We start from the raw sequence: 23,507 nt of genomic DNA, 5'->3' as shown, positions 1-23,507 counted from the left end.
CCATCGGAATTACCATCCGATCCTGTTCCTTATGCTCTCATATTCTGTAAGTAGGAAGTTAATGGTTGTAATTTTCCTGAACATTCCGTTATTGGATGTTACAGTTACAGAGAGCAAAGCATTTTATGAGTCATTTCAGGGTGAGGTATGGCGACTGTATTCACAGTGAATCTGGATCTGCACCATGACCAACAAATGAAGCACAAGTTGCAGAGAGGAGACATTCTATTAATAGACCAGAGGCATCTTTTGATTCCAGCCTGGGTTTTGAATTAACATTTTTCAACCCACGCCAAACTTTGTGTGAGAATTGTGAGGGAGAGAAGGAGATCCTGTATTACTGTGGACCAGGTATTTCGAGCAATTGGCCTCTGTCTACTCCTGTGCAGGAGCTATTAGGGGCTGAATGGAATGTAGCAACATCGGACTGAGGAGTAGGAGTGGGCCATTAGGCACTTTGTCTTTGCTCTGCCACGCACTAAGATCGTAGATGATCTGATTGTGGTCTCAGCAGTACTTCTTCTGCACGTGCACCATTTTCCTACATTCACTTGTCTATCAAGTAGTTAACAGACACAACTTTGAATAAATGTAAATATCCAGGCACCACAACTTCTGGGGAAGGGAACTCCCACTTGAACAGCCCTTTTAGAATTTGTCATTGGTGGTCCAATCAATATTGCAGGGTCAGTGTTTCGTTTTGCTGTCACACTGCTCCACTTTTTACAACAAATTTCAAAGTTTAGTGATATGGCTAATTATACAAATGTCAGCCTGGCTCATCTTCTAGGATAATGTGAAACACACACACAAAGATCTTAAGACAAACAGAAAAATGAAAGCTTTCCAGAGTTTCATAATAGTTGAACTCATAACAAATGGATAGATGATAGACTGTCCCAAATGTTATTCCGTCGTCTGAAGTCATTAGTTTAGATTCCTTACAATGTGGAAACAGGCCCTTCAGCTCAACAAGTCCACACTGACCCTCTCAAGATTAACTGATCGAGTCCCATTTCCCTCTGGCTAATGCACCGAACACTATGGGCAATTTAGCATGGCTAATTCACATGACCTGCACATTTTTGGACTAGTGGAAATAAACCGGAGCACCCGGAGTGAATCCGCACAGACACGAGGAGAATACGCAAGCTCCACACAGACAGTCGCCCGAGGCTGGAATCAAACCTAGGACCTTGGTGTTGGAAGGTAGTGGTGCTAACCACTGAGCCGCCGTGCCGCCCATTCTGCTCAGGCAAGCTACTTGTGATGTGATTTCTCCCCAGAATAGTTGGATTTAGCTGAATTCCCTTTGCTTCAGACGGTAGAGAGATTCCAATGAACCTCTCATCAGGAATACTCCACGACTCATCAGGTAGAGGTGAGTCAGAAATTTACTGTTGCCAGTTGGAACAAAAGAAGATAGAGGGATCAATCGGCTGCTGCTTCTCAGGCAGAGAACATTGTTCTCCCTCTCTGTTTTGAAACATGCAATCATGTCAACTGGACACCAAACTGGGCCGTGTGCGCTCGTCGTCAACATTCTCTGGAATGGATCATAATGGACGATATGCAAGTGCATCATTGCTGTTGTTATACACAGTGCCTTTCATTAGCAAAAGACAAAATTCCTGCTTTATAATTTGATGATTTGTTGGTATGCATATGCTTACTTTTTAAAAATCGGCTGATGTTTTCATAATATCTGTGCTAAAATCAATACATTTTATTCTTAAAATTTATTCCATAGTTTTTGTCTCCCTGAGAAGAGAAAATGTGCATCCTGCTGATTTTTCCCAAAATTGTGTATGCTTCTAAAGGATTTCTCATCTAAGACCAAAATTGATAATGTTTCAAAACAAAAGGCCTTCATTCCAGAAAAGTGTGAACAAAACATTGTTGATAAGCTTCAAGAACTTTTTTTAGGTTAAGGGATCAAAACTGCACATAATATGCCAGATGTGATCTTAGCAACGCCCTGTACAGATGTAGACGCGAAAAATGTGATGCTGGAAAACCACAATAGGTCAGGCACTCCCAACGAACAGGAGACTCCATGTTTCGGGCATATTCCTGATGAAAGACTTATACCCGTGACGCCAATTTTCCTGCTCCTCGGACGCTGCCCGATTGGCTGTGCTTTTCCAGCCTCACATTGTTCGACTCTGATCTCCAGCACCTGCACTCCTCACTTTTACCGGTACAGATGCAATAAAACATTCCTGATTAAACCTAGTACCTTTTGCCAGAAACACAATCATTCCACTTAGCTTCCAAATCACTTACAGCAAGTGCAGACTAACTACATCTGATTCGTGTAGCAGGATCATGCATACGGTCTGTATCTCAGAGGTCTGCAATCACTCTCCACTTAAATTGTTTGCCATTGTTTTATCCTTCCATCCAAAATAGACAACTCATATTATGCTATATCTGGTGAAGGTTTGCTCACTAATCTCCCTTTGCCTATATCACATTGATCACACCCAACTTCCTTTTGATGACATACTGGATGACCAGCTTGGTGTTTAAGCTAATTGGGCTTTGATATATTCAGACTCTTCTTCCAGATCTTTGGTCCAGGTACTGATTGTTGTTGATCCCATAGTGATCTCTGAGGCACAGCTTTGTAATGTGAAAAAAAGCATTTATCGCTACTCTCTATTTCCTGTTAGCAACAGCTTCCTGTGTAACAGCTCAGATGTTTACATGGCGTCCTGTGCAGTAAAATGTACTCAATGAGCTAAAATGATTCGTTCTATTTTCCTCTGTAACTTGTTAAATAGGCAGAATATACTCCTCCAGTCTCACGGCAACGATAATGACTGGCTAAATGAGATGCCTCAGAATCTTCGTCACAGCTTCGAGGGGTGGATGGAGGGCACAATACAGAGGGTAGTGACAGCAGTATTTCCCTGTAACAGCATCGAGGGTGGATTGAGGGAACAACACATTCGGTAGGGGCAGCAGTATATTTCTGTAACCGCATCGAAGGGTGGCTTGAGGGAATGACACATGGGGTAGGGGCAGCAGTATGTCTCTGCAACAGCATCGAGCATGGATTACGAGAACAACACATGGCGTAGGGACAGTAGCATGTATCTGTCACAGCCTGGACGGTGGATTGAGGGAATGACGCATGAGGTAGGGGCAGTAGTATATCTTTCTAACAACCTCGAGGGTGGATTGAGGGAACTACACATGTGGTAGAGGCAGCAGTATGTCTCTGCAACAGTATCGAGCGTGGATTACGAGAACAAACATGACGTAGGGAGAGCAGCATGTATCTGTAACAGCCTCGAGGGGTGGATTGAGGGAACAAGACATGGGGTAGGGACAGCAGTTGTCCATTCGGCGCCACCAGTCAGAATGCTCATGATTGATCCGATTGTGTTTGACCATCCGTCTCCTGTCTGTTCCCAATAAACATTGACTCTCCTGTCCAGCAAAGATCACTCGAGTTCAGCCTTGAATAACTTCAAAAACCGAGTCTTCACTGCTCCGTGAAGATGAGGACCCTACCGATAGTACACCACTAAAGTGAAAGGGGCGACCTTATTTCAGTGTTGAACCTGTTATTTTAAACTGTGTTAACCGAACATGAAGTCGCCACCTTTTTGGAAACACAACGACAGAATAATTAGGCATAGATATAAACCATTCAGCCCTCTAAACGTGTCCAATAGGACCACTGACCCTTTTCAATCAAATATGTATTAAAGTCATTCCCTGCTCCTGTCCCAGGAAGAGGATAACTGATAGCATGTCACCGCACGAGCATTAAAAATGCAGAATTAGGACATTCGGCCCATCGACTCTGAATGCCAGAGAGATTAGAGATTTCTCAACATCATTCTCCTGACTACACTCCGTAACTCTTGACATGCTTATTCATCAAAAACCTATCTATCTCTGTCGTATAAGCACTAGTATCTGTGTCTCTGTGGTCCGTGTGTGCACTTGTGTGTGTTTGTTCATGTGTCTGTGTGTTTGTGTATTTATGTGCTGACATCGGTTTATCTGTGTATGAGCCTGTGCGTTTTACTTGTGCTTTTGTCTATTTGTGTGCGACTGTCCATGTCTCCGTATGCCACTACACGTGTGCGGTTTTATCACAATGTATGTACGGTGAGTGACAGTATATTAACGTGTTTACATATGTCTCTGAATATTTTTGTGCCTGTATCGCTCTGCAATGAGTTGTTTGTTGTTTTGGGAGGGAGAAAATTGTGAGAATAGACAGAATGGCTAAAGTGCGAATTGTCCTTCACTGAACATTGTTTTTTTACTCAGTTGGAGGGACATGGATGTCACGGAATCTCCATACACACGTCCCGGTCCTGTCTGGCTCATACCAGGGTGCTCCCCACATGGTTGGGGGGGGGGTGGAGGGGGATCAGATATCGGGTGCTCCACCATCTGGGTTGGCCCTTTCTCTCCTATTACAGTCCGTTTCAGCGGGAATGGGAGAAAGGGGGGGAGGGAGTGGTGGTGGGAGTGTGTGTCCCTGCTGTTCATGCTGGTGTAGGTGGAGGGGGAGGGGGAATAGTGAGGTGTTCGGAGGGAGTCAGTCCACAGTGTTGCAGTGTTATTAGTGTTGGGAGTATAGTGGAGGGAGAGAGTGCTCGTGGTCGGAGGGGCGGGGGGGGGATGGTAGGTGCTGAATTCAATCGTGAGAGTGGTAGAGCCTGACCTTTATTTGGAGATAAAATATGAGCCTTGTTAGGGGGCAGGTGCTATAACAGGTAGTGAGTGTGAGGGCTCAGTGAGAGTGCGGTGAAAGTTAACATGGCAGAGTAGCGATGATATTGATGCTTGTCCTGTGATGCTGGTCATTTCTTCAGCTCATGTCAGCGTCGAGGTGACCCTCCCAGAATGGCTTGTTCACGTCTATCACTAATAACGCCACAGACCCTGTCCCTCAGATTCCACAGAATCAGTTTGGGTGGATCATGCAAATAGGAAGGAGAAGCAAGCATTAGTGTATTAGTGTATTATTTGCTCTCGGGCAAATTCTGTGCATTATATGCTCTGTAAATTAGAGATGCAAAGATTGTATTATTGCATGATCTCAAATTGCATCTAAACTGCGTTAACTAAGTGACTGCCAATGTTGTGAAAAGTCAATTCCATAAGCGTATAACAGGTTGGTTGAAGAGTATGTTGTGACTCAAACAAGAGAGCAGGTTATTTTGGATTTGGTGTTGTGTGGTCAGAAGGACTCATTAATAACCCTGCTCTGAGGACTAGAGAGGTTAATATACTGCATTTTACATGGCGCCTGCGTACAATCTCGAATGTTTGAACACGGAGTGGTAGACACGAAATGGTCGTTAGAATATTAGAATCATTGGGTCCTGCAGCTTGGATACAGGCCCTTTGGACCAAAGTGGTCCGTGCCAATCAAAATGTCCATCTATGCTAGTTCCATTTCCTACCTTTGTCCCTTATTCTTCTAAATCTTTCCTATCTGCGTATTTGTCTAAAAGCCTTTTGAATGTTGTTAATGTACGTGCCTCAATCAAACTGCTGTCTGCTAATTCCATATGTCTACCATCCTCTGCTTAAAAAACTTGACGCTCAGGATCATTTTTATTCTTTCACCTCTAACTTGATGTCCTCTAGTCTTTGATTCTCAAAACTGGGAAAAAGAATGAGCGCATTCACCTTATTGACGCATCTCACGATCTTATACATTTCTATCCGATTTCCCCTCAGTTTCTTCCACTTAAAGGAAAATGCCTGTCCAAACTCTCACTACAACTCAGACCATTGAGTACTGGCAACATCCTTGTAAATTTCTTCTGTCCTCTTTCCAATTTAATCACATCCTTCCTATGGCAAGTGAACAAAACCGAACACAATACTCCAAGTGCATGTCTCACCAGCGTCCTGTCCAACTGCAATATAACTCTCGAACGTCCATACTCAATGCCCTGACTAATGAATGCCAGTGTGCCAAAAGCCTTTTTCACTGCCCTGTCTACGTGCAACTACTTTCAGAGAACCACGGATCTGAGCACCAAGGTCCCCCTGTTTCACTACAATTCTTCAGGGTCTAACATTCACCACGAAATTCCAACCTGGATTTGACTTTTCAAGAAGCAACATCCCACATATTAATCTCCATTTGCCATTTCTCGGCCCACTTCCCCAGCTGATAAAGGTCCTGCTGCAATTTCTGATAACCTCACTGTTCACAGTCCTGCCTATTTTATTGTCACCAGCCTAATTACTAATCATGCTTTGCACATTCTCATCCAAATCATTGATATAGATAACAAACAGTCATAGGCCCAGCACCAACCCCTGAGACACTCCACTAGTCACAGGCCTCAAGTCCAACAAGCATCCTTCCAGTACTAGCCTCTGCTTTCTACCATCAAGACAATTGTGTATTCAATTTGCAAGAGTCCTCTGGATTCCATGCTATCGAACCATTCAGAGCAGCCTATCATGTGGAATCTTATCAAAGGCCTTTCTGAAATCTAGATAGACTATGTCTACCACCCTAACCTCATCAACATTCCAGGTCACTTGCTCAAAAGAACGCTAAAGAATTGTGAGCCATGATATCCTATGTACAAAGCAGTGCTGACTGCTCCTTGTGAATCCGTGTCTTTTCAAATGCATGTATATGTTATCTCTCAGAACCTTCTCAAGTTGTTACAGTTGTTAATCTAACTGGTCTACAGTTCACAGGTTCTTCTTCGTAGCCCTCCTTGAACAAAGGCACAGCATTCTCTACCGTCTAGTCTTCCAGGACCTTCACCGTGGCCAGCGATGATGCAAAAAGATCAGCCAGGACCCCTGCAATATCTTCTCTTGTCTTTTGCTCTGTTCTTGGATACACCTGGTCAAGACCAGAAGCTCTGCAGAAATACTGCAATGTGTGAAATAAAATGTCTATTTCTTTAAGATAGAATCACCAAGGAAAGGGCAAGTGACTTAATGAATGCTAACATGATAAATTAAAGATTATATTAATCGTAGGAAGTGATTTCAGAAGAATTTTAGACATGGTGGAAACCGGAGAATTCTCAGAAATGTGTTTGTGTGGAGTTTGCATATTCTCCCCGTGTCTACGTGGGTTTTCTCCGGGTGCTCCGGTTTCCTCCCACTTCCCAAAGATTTACAAGTTAGGTGAATTGGCCATGCTTATTTGCCCAAAGTGTTCAGCGATGTGTAGATTTGCTGCATCAGTCACAAAATGTAGAATCGGATGGGAATGGGTCTGGGTGGTTACTCTTCGGAGGGGCAGGATGGACTTGTTGGGCCCAAGGGCCTTTTCCATGCTGTGGGCTTTTAACGATTCTGTGAAAGAAGAACACAAAGACTACATAAATCTACAATCTGTATTGCAAAGAAAACAAAATAAAAGCAAGGTTAGATGTGGAATTTTGTAATCAGGAGAGGAGAGGTTATTGTGGAGAACAGGGAAATGACGAAGAAAGCAGCCAGTTACTTTGCATCTGTCATCATGGAGGAAAATCGCTGAGAAATACTAAGTGATCACATGGAACTTGTGGAACTAAAGACATAAACTCAATTCATATCAGTAACAAGGTAATAGTTGAAGGCTAGCATAGTAGTATTGTAGCTGGATTGAGCATTGCTAAGTCTGATGAGCCAGTTGTACTTCGTATCAAAATATTAGAAATAAATCAGCAATAGACCATTAATTGTGCTGTCGATGACTTTTTTATTTTCCTTTACATTCTGCAGAGGCTGGAAGTTAGTAAATGTGTTCCAAGCATTGTAGATGAATGGTAGGAATTCAAGCATCTGCAAAGGGAAGAAGAAATAGTGTGGAGAACTGCAGACCGATTAACTTGACATCTGTAAGGAAACTGATGGAATTTTTTTATAGGGTCTAATATTGGGTATTTCGAAATTAACAGCAACATTGGAGAGAATCAGAATGCGCTGACAGAGTCTGACAGAGTGTTCATATTTGACAAATTTCAGCATGATTTGAACTTGTTGATTGCAACACAGAAATGGCATATTTCGATTTTCAGAAGGCATTTTTTTATCAGAACTCATGCAGTGAATTCATAAATAAAGTAATGTAAATGGTAATTGGAGAAATATATGAAAGTGGAAAGTTAAAGTCAGGTTCACCTTCATTTAAATCAATCAGAACATAGTCGGAAGGTCATGATGAAGCAGTTTCACAGCTTGATAATGAAACTGTACATAAAGTATTGAGTCCAGTGTTGGTGACCAACTCTGAGAAAGAATATACTGACCATGGAGGATGTGCAATGGACAGTCTCCAGATTAATCCCTCCGATGGTGAGATTGTCTGATATGGAAACTCAGCCTGTGTTCGCTAGAGTTTCAAAGAGTGAGAGGTGACCATAGTGAAATTTAGAAAAGTTACTAAACATATGACAAGGTGGAAATAAACAGGATTTTTCTCTGGCTGTCTACTCTACATTTAAGGTAACTAATGGCAGGTAAAGGATGGACCATTTCAGACTGCAATAAGAAGGCAATTCTTCACTTGAAGGGGACTGACTAACACAGGGACATGGAAACCTGCTGGCAGGGCAAGATTAAGGAGAATCCCCAGATATTCTACAGGTACGTCAAGTGGAACAGAATAACCAGGGAACAGGTAGGACTCTTAATTGACTTGCCAAGTTTCATCCAAATCAACTTAGTGGCAGGAGACAGAAGGTCTGATGGTAGAAGTCTGTTTGTTTGACTGGAGAACAGTATCTAATTGTGTCCCACAGGGATCAGTGTTGTGTCCCAAATTATTTGTGATTCGGAGATGCCAGTGTTGGACTGGCTTGGGCAAAGTTAAAAAAGTTGCAAACACTAGATTATATTCCAACAGTTTATTTGAAGGCACGATCTTTCGAAGAGCATAATCACGTGATGAAGAAGCAGCGCTGCGAAAGCTAGTGCGTCCGAATAAAACTGTTGGATTATAAACTGATATTTTATGATTTTTAACCTTATTATTTATCATGTTCATAAATGATGCAGCTATGATTATGGAAGGGATTGGTGTGAGTGTGATAAATCAGTTTGCGTTTGACACAAAGTTTGGCTGGTTGGTTGGCAGTGAGGAGGAAGGCCTTATATTACAGGAAGATACAGATGGAATAATGAAATGGGTGAATCAATGGCCGATGTAATGCAACCCTGATAAATATGAGGTGATGTACTTTGGAAGAAGAAACCAGACGGGGAGGACACAAAGAATAGCAGCACACTAGGAAGCTGAGAGGGTGCTACTCCACATAATGGGTGGCACGGTGGCACGGTGGCACAGTGGTTAGCACTGCTACCTCACAGCGTCAGAGACCCGTGTTCAATTCCCGACTCAGTCGACTGATTGTGTGGAGCTTGCACATTCCCCCCGTGTCTGAGGAGATTTCCTCCGGGTGCGCTGGTTTCATCCCACTGTCCAAAGATGTGCAGATCAGGTGCATTGGCCATGCTAAATTGCCCGTAGTGTTCGGTATTGGGGTGAATGTAGGGGAATGGGTGGGTTGCTCTTCGGTGGATCGGTGTGGACTTGTTGGGCCTGTTTCCACACTGTAAGTAATCCAATCTAATACCCGTGAATGTGATTAAACAGCTTAATGCACAAGTTGACGAATCATAGCGACCATAAACATAGACTGTATTCATGGAGGCACAGATTATAAGAGCTATGTGTAACTTTGGTTAGGCCAAATGGAATACTATGTACAGTTCTGGGAGTCACATTACATGAAGTATGTGATTGCACGGGAGAGGGTACAGTGGAGATTCACCAGGATGTTCCCTTGGATGGAGTAGATCAGCTTGGGTTGTTTACTTTGAAGCAGAGAAGGCTGAGAGGGACGTGCTTCAGAAGGATAAGATTACCAGCACCATGGACAGGATGGATAGACAGCAGCTGTTCCTTTCAGTCAAAGAGCGAAGAAGAAGGGAGTATCATTTTAAAGTGAAGGGCTTGATGTTTCGTGAGGATTTGAGGATTGGTTTTCATCCAGAGGCTGTTGGGGTCAGGAATGCACTTCCTGAGAGGGCAGTTGGCACATATAACCTCACAACCGTTAATAAATACATGGTCGTGCCCTTGAAGTGCCATAACATACATGGCTATGGGCCTCGTATAGGAAAGTGGGACTAATATAGATCATGCTGTATTTCTGACAGTACAGAGCCAGGGCTTCTGTGATTGTATGGGTTGGACGGTCAATCATTGAGCAGCATAAGACAGGAATTGATGAGTTTCTGAAGAATGTATTAACCAGGGTTATAAAAGTAAACTTGTCTCCACGTGCGAGAACAGGGAAGCTATACGTGTCGAATGCCCTGCTCCCTTCCTGATGTTTCTGTGCAGTCTGTGGGAAAGCCCTGTCATTGTTTTCACAAGCTCTTAACCATTAGCAGGGCAGCATCTGTCTGGTTGAAAGGATTGTGTTTCCTGTTCCCTTTTCCAAAGATCGTTGCCGGTGTTCTGTCTGGTTTTATCCTTTAAGAACTCAGAGCAATTTGATACAATTGAGTGTGTTGCTTGGCCGTTTCAGAGACCATTATAGAGTTTCGCACATGTCTGTGTGTCTGTAGGCACTTGTAGACCAGACCAGGAAGCACGGGAGATTCACTTCCTGAAAGTACATTGGGGAAGGGACAGATGTTAACAATGGGCATTAGATTCAAGGTCAATATTACTGGCACCAGATTTTATTCCTCGATATTTTGTTTATTGTTTTCAACTTCCACCAGCTGCCAGAGAATTATCCTGGTCTGGATCAGTAATCCAGTGATATTTGCACAACATATCAATTTTACTGACTTTCCCCCAGTTCACACCCATAGCCATTCGTCCATCAGCCCTGTACTCAGTAACCTAACCAGGTTTCTGATGTGCAAACACATCCAGTTTCATATTCTCATTCTGTTGAGGGTTTCTCCCTGATGTCATGCCTCCAATTTGTTATGTTACTTTAACATATTAATCGGAATCATTTTCTTTCCCATCATAACATCTTCTATGTTTGAAGTGAATATTTTTTCCTCTGTTTTTCTCCCTGATCATGATTAAGACCTCTGTCGTGTCAGTTATGCCAGAGAAAATGAACTTGTGCGCTTTGCGTTTTGTTAACTTCCCAATGTACAGCGCTCTCTGCTGGACAGGGTGTTGGAGCAGATTCAACACATGTCTTTGGAAAATGTTCAAAAACAGAAACTGCTGTAGAAACTAAGGAGGTCTGGCTGCATCTTGTGAGGCGAAAGCTGAGTTCATCTTTCGTGTCCAGCGACCCTTCGACAAAGCTCCCACTTCCTACAGCAATTTGTGCATTTTTATTTCTAGTATTCATAGTTATTTGTTTAATTGAAAATTTGTGCTGTGCCTATTCATTTCTGCAGAAACATAGCAGGTCTGGCAGCATCTGCAGAGACAGAGAAACAGAGTTAGCATTTCAAGTCCAGTGTGATCCTTCTTCAGAACTGAAAAGGATTGGAAACTGGGCATTTTAGTTCCTTGCCAGAGGTGGGGGGTAGGTGACAGGGAAAAGGGGGTGTGACAACAGATAAACAGGCTTTTAGCAGTGGTGAAAAGAGAAGATGGCATAAAATGAGATTAAATTAAGATATGAATGGGGGAAAGGGGTTCTCTCTATTGAATGCAAGATAAAGAAGACACAATCACATAAGGTCATACGGAGGCCAGGAGGGAGAATGTTGAACATGTTTTATTATATAGATCTGTCCAGAGATACATTTTCACTGTAGAGGTCACTGCCGTCAGGCAAAGGAATTCAGGTGCTTGACGGCTTATTGGCACCAGTAAGATTTTCATGCTGCCTTATTATTGTAACATAAAGAAGAAAACAAATAACAGTATGAAGTTTGGGCTGAGCATTGTTTACCTGTCACTTTTAACATTGTTTCAAATTTACCATGCTGATCTTTAAATGCTTGTTCTTGAAGTTAGTATCAGATGGAGTATAAGAGGTTGAGGGGTGACATTATATTAATTTGCAAAATCAGGGGAGACTTGGGCAGGGTGAAAAGCCGAGGTCTTTTCCACAGGATAGTTAAAGTAACTCATAGAGCCATAGGTTTATGGTGGAAGAGGGAAGATTTAAAAGGGACGAAGAAGGAACTGTTATTTGCACAGAGGGTGACGTGTTTATGGAATGAGCTGCCAGAGGAAGACTGGCAGATGCAAGTACAGCTCCAACATTTAAAAGACATTTGGACGAACATGTGAATGGGGACCGTTTAGAGGCATATGGGCCAAATGCAAGAAGATGGGAATAGTTTAGTTTGGAAAACCTGGCCGGCATGGACAAGTTGGACCAAAGATTGTGTTTGTATGTGATAAGGCTGTATGAATATAGAAAGCGAAGAAAAGGGAAGAAAAGATGTGATATAAGTAAATTGGCAAGAAATATAAAGACAAGCAGCACAAGCTTTTCCATGTATGTAAGAAGAGTTAAAGAGGTGTGTGTGTGTGTGTGTGTGTGTGTGTGTGTGTGTGTGTGTGTGTGTGTGTGTGTGTGTGTGTGTGTGTGTGATCGTTGATAAAAAGGAAAAAAGGAAGCCAGGAAAGTATATTGAGGATATTTGGAGGGTGTGACTGGGGAACTGGATACAGGGAACAGACAGATAATTTACACCTGTTTTTTACATAGTTCCTCACAGGTAAAGGAGCTGTAAATATTTCAATGATATAAGCAAAATGGTAACAGCAGGGAAAATATTGAGCTGTCTCAAACAGAAGGAACAAGACAATTCTCAAACAGATTAGTCCAAAGGTAAACAGGTCATCAGCAATTCATAGCTGGTTTTAAAAGAAGTGGTCACAGAGTGGCTGGTGGCACTGTGTGAAATATTCCATAACTCTCTGGATTAAAGGAGTGATCCAGTGAAACTGGAGACACTCCAATGTGGTGCCTGTCTTCAAGAAACGAGTGATACTGAAAGCAGGAAAGACTTAGCCTCACCATTATTGCTGGGAATCAGTGAGAGTCTGTTTTTAAGGAAGGAAATGCAGAACATTTAGAAAAGCTTCACACAGAGTCAGCATGGTCTTGTTAAAGGAGAACTACATTTTGCCTGTTAAATCATGCAAAGTGTTTCTGGAAATCCGTGAGAATGTAACAAATGGCCTTGATAAAGGGGGACTGGAAGACATGAGGCTTTCCAGAGATTTTCCACAAGGTATCACAAAGTAAAGGTTCTTATACCACACAGAAGGTCATAGTTTGGGATGGATTAGCATGGGGTGGCACTTGGTAAACACTTACAAATCGGAGAGTCATGATTCATCGAGCTTTATGAAAAAAATGTATCTACTGGAGTACCACAAATAGCAGTCCGAGGCAAGAGCTGCTTACAAGAGCTGGACTCAGCTCCTGACGGCGGGAGCTGAGTACAATATACATCCGAGTTTGAGGATGACACTGACAACCAAAAGGCAGGCTGTTATTAAATGGTGAGGACTCCCAAAAATCGAGCAGTACAACGGATTGGGCTGTTCATTTATCTGAAACATTACGTCAGCATGTTGATGCAGAAATGTTGGCTCATTAGACTAGTTCCTGAAATGAAAGGATTGAATTATTGAATACATCAAAAATGCTGAGTTGATTATTCATTGTGGTTTAAATGAATGAGAGTGTTATTACTGAAACGGATAAGATACAGAGGGGGCTTGACAAGGTCGGTGTTGAGAATATGGTTCCACACCAGAGCAGAGTCTCGAAGTCAGATATGTAGATACAGAATAAGGAACATCGATTTCAAATTGAGATGTAAAGAAATGTCTTCTTTCAGAATGCAGTGAATGGCTGGAATTTCCTAACCCCGAGAGTTGTGGAGGTTGCGTCACTAATTATATTTACAGACGGGTGGATTGGTTTGTGACATTTCAGCGAGTTGAGGGATGCAAGGGGTTAGCAGGAAAATGAATTTGAGCCGTGGGTAGATCAGCCATGTTCTTATTGAATCACAGCGCAGGTTCCTATTTCTTACGTACTTATTTATGTTTTTGGAAAATACTTGATTATTTTCCTGTAAATGATGTAAAATGTTGCATTCAGAGACGGCAGAGGGTTTGTCTGAGTTGACCTTGTGTGGGGCATGGGGGCTGTATTCAATGCGAATCTGAGCCTGTAACATGACCTACATCAGGAGCAGAAGTTACAGAGAGGGGAAGCCTGAAAAGAGGGATTGGGGGAGGGGAGTCACTGCCTGACCCAGCCTGGATTTTCCTATACATTTGCCAAACCACACCTAACCATCGGAGTGGCCTCAATCTGCTCCTGCACAGCAGGACCGAAGGGCTGAATGGAACAGACAACTGGGCTATTTGGCACTTTGACACTATTCCAACAGTCAATAAATCATGGCTCATCTCATTGTGTTCCCAGCTGCACTTTTCTCTGATTTCACAATGATTCCTGATTCACCTGTCTGTGGAAAATCAGACAAAGCCAGCCTCGATATAATATAAAGATTCAGCCCTCCCAATCTTCTGGGCGAGAGAATTCACACTTGAATGAATTCCCACTTTGTGAATTTCTCCTCAGTCCGGTTCTGACTGAGGTTGGAGGGTGTCACTGTTTCAATTTCTAGTCCCACTCCTGCACTGCTCACAACAAATTTTAAATGTAACCGGGTTGGTGGTATGGCCGATGATAAAGGTCTAATACTGGGTCAAGTTCAGTTATCAGAACAAGCCAGTTGGATTTCTTCAGTCAGCTACAAGTAATTAACAGAACTAACCGAGGAGTATGATGGATATGTGATGAGCACTGCGGCTGCACATCACCAAGGAGCTGGGTTCAATTCCAACCTCAGGTGAGTTTGAACATTCCCCACGCATCTGTGTGGGTTCCCTCCCAATGCTCCAGTTTCCTCCCAAAGTACAAAGATGTGCAGCTTAGAGTGGGTTTGCCATGCTCGATTTCCCATTGTTGAGAGAGCGTCCCCTTCATGGTACCCTTGTCAGTGTGGGGAATTTAACCTGCGCTGCTGGCCTCCCTCTGCATCACAAACCAGCTGTCCAGTCAACTGATTGGGAGATAGTGTAACTGTTACAGAGAGAAACAGGCACAGGCAAAGAGTAAGAGAAACTTTCATAACAATGAAAATGGTACAATTCAGATAACGGTCAAGATTAGAGCTGAGGATAAAATGTTCTCTGCTCAAAATTGTATTTCATAACGCGACAAGTACAGAGAAGCAGTGGTTGGCTGAATACAATAAAGTGAAACAAAGTGAAATAGCCAGAATTACTAACTGTGATTGGATATAAAATAAGTCCATATTTTTGCAGGAACCCAGGGGGTTGAATTACTGAAAGTTCCTATACCTGAAAATGGGTATTCTTTGGAACACTATCTGGAAAATTCCATATTCAAAGTGTGTCTGTGTGTGTATGCGTGTGTGTGTGTGTGACCGCAGATATTGCACTGAGCTGGGTGGTGAGCTCAGACCATGCTCGGTGGGGCTGGTGGTGAGGCCTCCTCTGGGAAGAGAATGGACCCCCCTGTACTAGCCCATCCACTAGGACCTCTGTGCCTCTGATGAAAAACCGTGGTGTTAGCTCCACTTACCTGCCATTCTCAGGATCAACTGCGCATGGTGGTTTCAAACTGAGGAAGTACAACAGTGTGCCCATTGGCCTTTGAAAGATGGCACCAGTGTCAGTGATCGTAGAATAGCCAGGGGCATCAGTGCGATGGTGAGTCTCTCCATCCATGTTGGGTTGGAGAATTGGGGTGGCATTGAATGCGAGGAACAGAGTAAATGTATCTTTCCAAATGATAGTGTTTTGTTGAAAGACTGTTAGGAGTATTGTGTACAGATTGAATCAGCTTTATAAATAATGATCTCGTCAGCGATTCAGTCCAAAGGGGTTTCACCAGACTAAACCCTGGCATGATGCTACCATGAAGAGAACGTGAAGAAACTTATGCTTAATAGAGTGTGTTAAGGTGTTTGTGAGTTTGTATTTTAAAAAATGCTGAAGCACATTGAGTGTTGAAGATACAAAATTGCCTTATTAGATCAATTAAAGGAACGCCCAGGTCAATTCACATTTCCTATGTATTGGAGTGCAAATATATCCACTGTAAATATATTGGTTGGTGCCTGTTCTAGTTGAGGAGAGATCTGCACGGTAACAGCATGTAGATTGTGGTTTTTGAGGGTGGTGAGAGGTTCAGCCGGTAACAGTATTGCAAATGGACAACGCAGCAGAATCATCTAGCCTGCGATAAGAAAACATGCATCATTCTCCCTCACTACTAACTTCATGAGAGCAATGGGTGATGGGAGATGTGATCAATAGCCAGCGGTGCCAATATTCAATCCATTCCAGTAGTTTTTGTGAACTGAAGGAACCATACTGAAAGGGGTTAAATGGAGCTGTTTGTTCAGTGACTGTGATTGATGCCAGTCTCCATGGATCCTGGTTGTGTCATTGGATGTTTTCCGTCTCCTATTAGTAAGAGGCCTCTTGCAAAGGTTTATGCCATTGTCGCAGCAGATGCATCAACTCCAACGCTCAAAGGGACACAGCTGCAGAGACACAAAAAGGAGATTTAAACATCTGAGAATAGTCTGGAATGATCCATTAATGGATCAGAATCAGAGAACATTAGACTGGAATGCTGCAACAATGGACAGGAGTTTATCCTCGGGTCTTGTCTTTATTTCCTGGCCTTGGTCAACATTACCATATCGGATATTGGGTGCACTGCTGATTATCCAGGCGGGTTACTATCCTATCCTCGCAATTGTTGGTGTTCCTGGTAAGTTTCTTCACCTCTATCCATTTATTAATCTCTTCAACCATGGCGAACTTCTTTGCTATTTCTGTTATCTATATTTGACAAAGACGAAAACTATTGTCTTCAGTTTCAAATGCAAATTCCATTAATTACCCACAAATTTCAGAACCGCCCTCACAAACATCTGAGAACAAGACTGTTCACAATACCGAAGTACCTTTCATCCCTGAATTCATTTATGTCTCGGTATTCTGTCCATCACCAAACCAACCCACTACCAGCTCAATTATATGCCCAGTGACCATCTTGGCTTCAATGCTGACGCTTAATTATCCATTATCTATGCTTCGGTAAAATTCAGACGTTATGGTTCCACCTCTCTTCTAAGCACTCTTTCAGTTGCAAATATTTTGATCACATCTTTGTTCTTGTCTCTAAAATAACTTAATGACAGGAACACTCTCTCAGAGCAGTAATGTCCGAAGAAATGTAATTGAGATGAACAGGTTATTACACAGAAAGACACTGTTCCACATCCTACCACAGACGATGTCAGAAAGTAAATACACAAGGCAGGAATTGGGAAACAAAGCAAGTTTTACTAATAACAACCATTACATCTCCAGAATTTTGTCTATACGTTTGTCTATTTCACTGATGTCCTTTGGCAAATAGATCTTGCATTACTCTCTGGTCTGGTTTAAGATTTTAAATCCCTTTCCTCATTGTCCTTGAGATGGTGTTGGTGAGCTGCCTTCCTGACCCACTGCAGTCCGTGGGCTGTAAGTCGTCAGTGCTGAGGTCCATGCGGTTTCATTTCTTTGAGGCTTTGAAGTGACTGATACAACTGAATGGCTGGCTTGGCTATTTCAAACTGCAACTGAGAATTAACCACATTACTGTGGAGTTACATGTAAGCCCGACCAGCTGAAGATGGTAGATTTCCTTTCCTGAAGGGCATGAGGGTGCAAGGTAGGACAATCGACATTGGTTTCATTGTTTCAGTTGATTCTTAATTCCTGATATTTTATTGAATTTAATTTCCAACATTTACCATTGTGGGATTCGGATCCGGTATCTGGGTCATTACCTGATTCCCTGGATTCATATTCGGAGATTATACAGCTAGATCATCGCCTCCTCAGTATCTCCAATCAACTCCAATGGCAACAGTGATGTTGTTGTTGGTGTGACTTTGCTTCATAAGGCAAATAAATGATTGGCAAAAAATGCCATCCTTCTCAGTTTGTGTTTATGAGAAGGTGAGATGATGGGAAGTACTCTTGGGGAAAAGGAGCTGGATGTCCTTGATCATGAGGCACGAACAGAATTCATACAGAGCAGTCGGGTACTGGCAGGTGGGACTAGATTGGGTTAGGATATCTGGTCGGCATGGACGGCTCGGACCGAAGGATCTGTTTCCATGCTGTGCATCTCTATGACCCTATTACTCAGCAAGTAATCAGCACAATAAATGAGTAGGAGCGTTCATTACAAAATGATTAAAGTATAAGAATGAAGACACTGTCCTGCAGTTGTGGAGTGTACTTGAGACAGTATTTTCTTTCACTTATAATCAATGATCTCCTTGGTACAGAGAGACGGTGTAATGGAGTTTCACCAGACTAATCCCTGAGGTGATGGTACCATGAGGACAGTGTGAAGGAATTTGGCTGCCCTTTCCTTACCTCTCGCCGTTAGCTCAAGATGTTTCATTTGCAACTGAATTCTTGCCATCTCTGATTCTGTTGGTTTCTCCAGCAAGTTTAATTGATGAGATACCGCTGCAATTATTTCTCCTTTCCTCATAGAAGCAGTCAGTTCCAATTCCAGCTTCTCTGCTAATTCTTGCAACTCGGTCTTATTCATTTTTCGTAAATTTCCAAAGTCACTGCATGCACACCCAGAAAACGTTTGGCGACTGAAATAGCCATTACTATTCTAAGTTTTCTCAACCCAATCAAACTAATATCCAAAATGAAACATTTGACTTTCGATAAAATGCAGAAGAGGGGGGAGAAAAGAAAGCAGCAGAACAGAGAGTAAAAAGAAAGAATGGCAAAAGAGAGAGCAATGGGGAGAGAGAAAGAGAGAACTTTTGAAGAGCAAAAACTGACAATTAAAAAGAAAAGTCAGTGTAAAAGGCTGGAGATAACGTCTGAGGGTGCGCTTAGTAAGGAAGAGAGTGAGGATGAGCAAGCCCCTGGTAGTCAGAAGCCTAGTGAGAATTTGTTTGAGTATGTTCAAGCATCGCCTCAATTTGATGAGAAGAATGTGATGCCCTTTTCATCACATTTGAAAAGTTGGCTAAACAAATGCAGTGGCCAGAGGCAATGTGGGTTTTGTTGATCCAAACGAAATTTGTAGTTAGGACTGGTGAGGTATTCACATCCCTATCAGAGGAGGTATCTGGGGAGTATAAGGAGGTTAAAAAAACATTTTGTCTGCATAGGCAACCTTTCAGGAATTTAATGAGGGATCCTGGTGAAACCTACACTGAGGTTGTAAGGATCAAACAGACTAATTTCGATAGTTGGATAAGAGCTTTAAAATTCAAGCAAAGCTATGATGCCCTTAAAGAGGTTAACACTTGGAGGAATTCAAACTGCCTGAAGTAGTGCAAACTCAGGTGGAAGAGCAGAGAGTGTAAACAGCAAGGTTAACTATTGAAATGGCTGATTTTTATGAACTGGTCCATAAACTTGGTTTGGCTTCCAGAACCAGTTCTGGTCTCTGAGGGACAGAAATTGGAGCAAACAGATATCCTCACGTGCAAAGGGAAAGGTAGATCACAGTGGAGATCATAAGGAGAATTTGCCACAGTAATAAAGAAAACCTTGAGGGGGACAAAGAAGTTAAAAACCTGTCGTGTCTTCATTGTAAAAAAGAGGGCCACACAAAATCACAGTGTTGATGGGTTGGGAGAAAACCAGATGTAGGATAACCAAATAAGCCTGGACGTTTTGTTGGACTCGTAACAAAAAAACATAAGGGAAAGTAGGCAACTGCCTCAGAGTGTACAAGATGATCAGTGGACGTGCCAAATGTGAAAACAAAACTTACATGAAAGGGTAAAGTTTATTCATATAGGCTAGGATTAATTGGTAAGAAGGTTTCAATATTAATTGACACAGGATCTTTTCAGTCTGTAATGCTGAGGGGTGAGGCTTTATGCACTCTTGAGAGACTATTTCCAGAAAATGTGCTGGTAACAGGAATTCATAGTGAGGAAAAAAGTGCTCAGTTATGTAAAGTTGTGCGGTAGGTGTACTAGACCCCTAACTTTCAGCTCTAGGAATAAAATTTGTCCTTGCAAATAACATAGCTGCTTCACTGGTAGGCGTGCTGCCGACTCCAGTTGAAAAGCCAGTGGAGATGCAGGCAACTGAAGACCTGGAGAATATGTCTCCAGGAATTTCCCCTGATTGCATCACCAGACGATCACAGAAGCACAGGTTTAAGCAGGATAAAGGCACAGATAACGAAGCTGATGTAGAGTTATCCAAGTTTCTTTTTGACCAGATAAGTGGAAAACAGACGGAGCAAGTAGGAAAATGTGAACGTATTTTTAGCTCTGCTAAGCTGATTGAATTACAGCAGAAAGATGTGGAGTTACAGAAGTTATATCAAAAGATATTTTGCAAGAAAGAGAATGAATGCATTCCTGTGTGTTATTACTTAACAAATGATGTTTTAATGCAGATATGGAGATCAGCACACATTGAAGCAGATCAGACGTGCACAGAAATTCATCAAATTGTTTTGTCTGTTGGGGAAAGAAAGGGAGTGCTGCGAGTGGCACGTGAGCTACAACTTGGAGATCATTTCGGGGTGAGGACATTACAGGCTGAAATACAAAGATATTTTCACTGGCCTGGACTACACAAAGATGTAGTGAATATTGCCAAATGTCTCAAACATGTCACATACGCAGTAATAAAACCTGCAACTTTAATACCTATTCCAGCATTTGAGGAACCGTTCACAAGAGTCATGATAGATTGTGTAGGTCCCCTATCGCAAAGACTAAGTGGGAATAAGTATTTCTTAACAATAATGGATGTGTCAACTAGATTTCCAGAGGCAGACCCATTATGCAGCATCACAGCTAAAAGAATTGTAGAAAAAAATACTTATTTTTTACGTAGGTACGGATTACCAAGAGATCCAGATAGATCAAACCTCACATCCGAACTATTCAAGCAGGTGATCGATAACTTGGGAATAAAGCAATTCAAATCTGCTACGTAGTATTCGGAATCACAGTGAACATGAGCGAGATGGCATCAAACAGTGAAAACCATGTTGAGGGTTTATGGTCAGGATAATCCAGATGATTGTGATAAGGAAATTACTTTTGAACTATTTGTGATCAGAGACGCACAGAATGAATCGACCAAATACAGACTATTTGAATTAATTTTTGAGCATGAAGTAAAAGGACTGTTAACATTGGTTAAGGAGAAATTTAATAAGGCAGAATTCAGAGACCACTCATTTGGACAATGTGTCAAATTTTAGGGAACGATTAAATAGAGCTGGAGAGTTGGCTAGACAGCATTTAAAAGTATCACAGCATACAATGAAACAGGAAGTGGATCAAAAATCACAAATTGGCAATTTTGCAATTGGGAATAAGGTATTGGTGTTACTTCCAGTAACAGTTGAGCCTTTAGAAGCAAGTTTTAGTGTACCATATCAAATTGGGAAGAAATTGAATGAGGTGAACTACTTGGTACGGACTCCAGACAGGAAGAAATCTCACGGAGTGTGTCATGTGAATATGCTCAACAGGTATTTTGATAGGGAAGGAAAGCAAGAGGAGAAGGTATTAATGATTACAGCACAGAAGGAAGACCCACGTTCAGAGGATTCTGAATTGGACATTCCTATATCAAATTGAACAATGAGAAAGTTGCCAAAAATTGGGATAAATTATTGAGTTACCTTCCACAAGAAAAGCATAGTGACCTGAAAGAGTTATTACGGTATCTTGGAGAGATATACAGAAATAAACTGGGAAGTACGAACATATTGTGCATGATGTAGACACAGGAGATGCAGTTCTGATTAAATAAAATCCTTAAAGGCATTATCCTCTGAAGTTGGCACAGGTTCAGAAGGAAATAGAGCACACGCTCCAAGATGGCATAATCGAAATGAGTTACTGTGCTTGGAGCTCATGTATAGTCATGGTGCCAAAGCCAGATGTTACCCAGCGGACATGTGAGGACTATCACAAACTCAACTTCGTTACAAAGGCTGATGCATATCCAATTCCATGTTTGGAGAACTTTGTCGAAAAAGTGGGAGAAGCTACTTACATTTGTAAGTTAGACTTGCTCAGAGGCTACTGGCAAGGACCTCTGTCAGAGAGAGCAAAGGCAATTTCGGCTTTCATAACACTAAATGGATTGCATCAGTTGATATGTAAAACGATCCAGCCACCTTTCAGAGACTGATAATGAGGTCATTGTCGGATTACCCAACTATGTGGTGTACATTGGTCACATGGTAGTTTTTAGTCACTCATGAAAGGAACATTTACAGCATTTATCGGACTGGTTTGATTGACTTCAGAAGGCAGGCTTGCAGGTAAACCTAGCTAAAAGTGAATTTGAGAAAGCCTAAGTCACGTTCCTGGGTCACGTTATTGGACATGGACCAATGGCCCCATGAGATACAAAAACGAAAGGAGTTGGGGAACGTTCCACACCGTCGACAAAAATAAATATGTAATACTACCGTTCATAGGCTTGACTGGATTTTACTGAAAGTTTGTGCCAAACTTTAAGCAGTGTGGCTGCTCCACTCACCGAATTGTCAAGGGCAAGAACTCTCAGTGGACAGAGGACTGTCAAAAGGCATTTTCCAGCCTAAAACCTGTGTTAGACACTGCCCCAATATTAGCTACACTAGATTACACGAAGATTTTCAAGGTGGCTATCGTTGCCAGTGATGTGGGTGTCAGTCCGGTGTTCCTGCAAGAGGACGATGAGGGAATAGAAAGACCAATCGGGTGTTTTTTCTGGGAAGTCGAACACTCATCAACAGAAATGTTCAACGGTGGAGAAAGAGACTTTAAACTTGGTGTTGGCATTACATTATAACTGTGTTTATATTACCAACAATGCATCTGAGACAATCATATAAACTGATCACAACACATTGACATTTGTGGAAAAAAATTAAAGACAAAAATGCCAGACTGTTTAGATGGAGCTTGTTGTTGCAGCCATTCAATCTGACAATTGTGCATGTGGCAGATCGTGAAAACGTGAAAGCTGATGAGTTACTGAGACTAGAATGAGATACGGAGATGTTTTGTATGGGTTTGTGCATGTTTGAATGTTTACAATTAGTACAGTATAGCTGTCAGTTTTGAGACTACTAACTGGGTTTGAAGGGTTAAAAATGCAGCCACCTTTTAGCGTTGTTTTTTTTTTAGTGGGGAGAGATGTGGGAGAAAAAGTGGGAGAAGCTACTTACATTTCTAAGTTGGACTTGCTCAGAGGCTACTGGCAAGGACCTCTGTCAGAGAGAGCAAAGGCAATTTCGGCTTTCATAGCACTAAATCGATTCAAAGCAAGTCCCTTTTTGTCGAAAAGGTGTTCCTTGGCTCAAGGAGACTCTGGCCTTGTTTTTTTTTTAAAGAGGAACAATAAAACGGGGCCAAGCTCCAATCAGAGCTGAAAAATGTGTTGCTGGAAAAGCGCAGCAGGTCAGGCAGCATCCAAGGAGAAGGAG

This window comes from Chiloscyllium punctatum, unplaced genomic scaffold (assembly GCF_047496795.1).
Source record: "Chiloscyllium punctatum isolate Juve2018m unplaced genomic scaffold, sChiPun1.3 scaffold_175, whole genome shotgun sequence".
NCBI classification, from domain to species: Eukaryota; Metazoa; Chordata; class Chondrichthyes; order Orectolobiformes; family Hemiscylliidae; genus Chiloscyllium; species Chiloscyllium punctatum.
Note: the sequence above shows the minus strand (reverse complement) of the source record.